The 3,527-nt window shown below is 43.3% G+C and overlaps 1 protein-coding gene across 1 annotated transcript in view; it reads right to left on the minus strand.

Moving 5' to 3' along the window:
• Window positions 1–1,782: 1,782 nt before the first annotated feature.
• The window catches only part of LOC122561108 (kinase non-catalytic C-lobe domain-containing protein 1), a 351,506-nt gene continuing 349,761 nt past the window's right edge, over window positions 1,783–3,527 (minus strand). The window contains exon 32 of the transcript XR_006314907.1: window positions 1,783–2,007. The gene's annotated coding sequence lies outside the window, so the exon portion shown is untranslated. The remainder of the gene's footprint in view (window positions 2,008–3,527) is intronic.

Raw genomic sequence — 3,527 nt, forward strand, 5'->3', positions numbered from 1 at the left:
AGGTTTGGAGGGATATGGGCCCAGGAGCAGGCACATAGGACTAGTTTTGTTTGAGATTATATTGAGCATGGACCGGTTGGAATGATGGGTCTGTTTCCATTCTGCATTACACTGACTCAATATACATGGGCATCACTAGCTAAATCAGGCATGACCTGCTGCAATAATCTCAATAAGAAAACTCTTAAATAGAAAGAATTTCAAGATGAGTCTTGAATATTTCAAGCGATGGAGAAACTGGATGATGGTTATTAACAGGAATCATGACAGATTTTCCCTCTCCTGTCCAGAGGTGCTAATACCAATTCCATCAATCTCATTGTTAGCCTACTGTTTCTAACTTCAGCAAATTCAGCAGAGTGAGGATTACACCTGAGACACTGTTGCTCTGAGCTATTGACAAAATAAATATCAGGTCCTTTCAGGGGAGCTATATCTTAGATTTAAGAAGGTTTTTATATTGGAATTGATAATCTAATTTGATTGTTTAAAGGCAAGATAATTACAAGGTGCCAAAGAGACAGCTCATGAACAGAAGATGATAACATAAGGGGAGATGGGGAGTAATTCAATTATCTTACCCAATAACCATAAAAACAAAATTACAGGACAAGAACTGCCTACAGTTTGTGCAGCTAGAAGCAATATAAATCATTTTGGTTTTAAAACTTTATGGAATTGCTTCAGCAGAATGGGGAATTTGCATTTGCTTTAATTGCATGAAACGTAGCAGTCCAAATAACCTGTTCAATTAGGACAATATGTAGTTGTAAATCTCATTCTCCAAATTCAAAAACATCAGAGGAATATTTTATTGAAATGATAGATATGTTGTGTGTCTTAATTTCCTCCACTAGCAGTAGAATTTCTGCCCACAATTTTCTCCTTTCAAGACTAACTGTTGAGTTGGGTTTAATTAGGTGCTGACTAACTTTCCACCTCCCACTGCCACAATGCTCACCAGATTACACATCAATCAGGTTGTTAAAAGTGGATCAGTGAGATTCGCTGAGCTGGTTGTGTAAGCAGAAAACCAGCCACTTTTCTCACCTGCCAGGGCGTTATGTAGTCGAGGAGGTGGAGAGTTGAGACTATTGACTGGTGTCAGATCAGCAAAAACCCCAGGGTGCTTCCTGGCCTTGCCAGGAACTACATTGGCAAGGAGGCAAGAAATGGACCATATCTCTCCAGGCCAAACTCAACTAATCATTCCCCATTCTCACCACATCTCACATCATCAGTAGGCAGGGGAAAATTGCACCCTCAATCTTTGTGGACATTCCTCTCTTTGTGACTGTTACTTTTCTCTGATTGTGTTCTTACATTCTTGAATTGTTGAGGAGATCTTTTAAGTTTGTTTCTTCCTGCGGTTTTCTCCTTTTTTTATGTTCCTTTTTCTTCTGTGTGTTTTCTGTATATTTTTTATTTTCTTTGTCACCTGTTTTTCTCAATCCCTCATGGACTTGAAACATTTGTCCATCCACCAACAAAAACTTGCTGGGATACAGTAAATAAGAATGAGGATTTGAAAGTTGTCACGCTGGCAGACCAAAAGCCAGTATGAGGCAGCAGGCACAGTGGTGAATGACACCTCGTGCAAGTGAAGTATGAGTAGGAGAGCTTTGAATAAACAGAGTTATATCAGATCCAAAAATGGGAGGTTTCTGGGAGAACGTGGAGGAAGTAGGTGAAGAGGTAATAAAGGCAGGGATGAGGTTTCAGCAGCCGATGAACTAAGACAGTGATGATCAAACAATGTTCCACAGGTGAAAATAGGTGCTTTATTAAAGGTTTTAGTGATGGTATGGATGTGTGGATAGAAGTTCATATTGAGTTCAGGTCCAGATAGCTGTCATTCTTTTATGTTTCTGAGTTTGTATTTGTTCTGCTCTCTCTTCACTCTGATCGCTCTCTGCCATCTCTCAGCCTCTTTTTCATGTTTTCATTACTGTTGAACTGCATGTCTGGCAGCTTCTGTCACTGCTTTTGGCTTGTTTTCTTCTCGCTCTGTCATGAAGTAGGGAAAGAAAAGAAAATATAAATGACATTAAAATCATTGTTTAGGAAAAGGAAATAAAGATGAGTGTACACAAATAGGATGAAGTGATAAACATAAGCAAGTAAAATACAAACAAGAAATACGAAAACAGAAAAAGCTGGAGAGGCTCAGCAGGGATGGCAACATCTGTAGAGAGAAAACAGACTTAAAATTTTAAGTCCAGTGACCCTTCTTAAGAACTGATAGCTAGGCTGCCTTCCGCATCCATCAAAGTTTTACCTGCACATCCACTAATATCATTTATTGTATCCGTTGCTCCCGATGCGGTCTCCTCTCCACCGCCGCTCCCTCACCACCAGATGCCTGGAGGAAGAACGACTCATCTTCCGCCTCGGAACACTTCAACCCCAGGGCATCAATGTGGACTTCAACAGCTTCCTCATTTCCCCTTCCCCCACCTCATCCTAGTTTCAAACGTCCAACTCCGCACTGTCCCCTTGACCTGTCCGGACTTGTCCGACCTGCCTAGCTCCATTTCCACCTATCCACTCCACCCTCTCCTCCCTGACCTATCACCTTCATCTCCTCCCCCACTCACCCATTGTACTCTATGCTACTCTCTCCCAACCCACACCCTCCCCTAGCTTATCTCTCCACGCTTCAGGCTCTCTGCCTTTATTCCTTTTGCCCGAAACGTCGATTTTGCCTGTCCTCGGATGCTGCCTGAATTGCTGTGCTCTTCCAGCACCACTGATCCAGAAGCTAGGTATATATGCTGGAAACAGGGGTTGGTGGGTGAGGGAGTGAGCAGATTGGAGAAAATGAAGCCCACAGAGACAGAGGGATTATTAGGCAGACATAGGGATGGTTGATAGCAAGCCAGGGAGGAAGAAAAGCTGACATTGGGGACCATGGGTTGGCTGTGCTGAAGACAGGGCACAGAAGGAGACAAAGGGCAGAAAGAAGGGACTGCAGATGCTGGAGATTAGAGTCTCGATTAGAGTGGTGTTGGAAATGCACAGCAGGTCAGGCAGCATCCGAGGAGCAGGAACATTAACTTTCCTGATGAAGGGCTTTTGCCCGAAACATGATTTTCCTGCTCCTCGGACGCTGCTGACCTGCTATGCTTTTCCAGCACCACTCTAATCTTAGACAATAGACAATAGACAATAGACAATAGACAATAGGTGCAGGAGTAGGCCATTCAGCCCTTCGAGCCTGCACCGCCATTCATTATAATCATGGCTGATCATTCCTAATCAGTATCCTGTTCCTGCCTTATCTCCATAACCCTTGATTCCACTATCTTTGAGAGCTCTATCCAACTCTTTCTTAAATGAATCCAGAGAGTGGACCTCCACTGCCCTCTGGGGCAGAGCATTCACACAGCCACCACTCTCTGGGTGAAGAAGTTTCTCCTGAGCTCTGACCTAAATGGTCTACCCCGTATTTTTAAGCTGTGTCCTCTGGTTCGGCACTCACCCATCAGCGGAAACATGTTTCCTGCCTCCAGAGTGTCCAATCCTTT

The sequence above is a fragment of the Chiloscyllium plagiosum genome, chromosome 22 (assembly GCF_004010195.1).
Source record: "Chiloscyllium plagiosum isolate BGI_BamShark_2017 chromosome 22, ASM401019v2, whole genome shotgun sequence".
In the NCBI taxonomy this organism is placed as follows: domain Eukaryota; kingdom Metazoa; phylum Chordata; class Chondrichthyes; order Orectolobiformes; family Hemiscylliidae; genus Chiloscyllium; species Chiloscyllium plagiosum.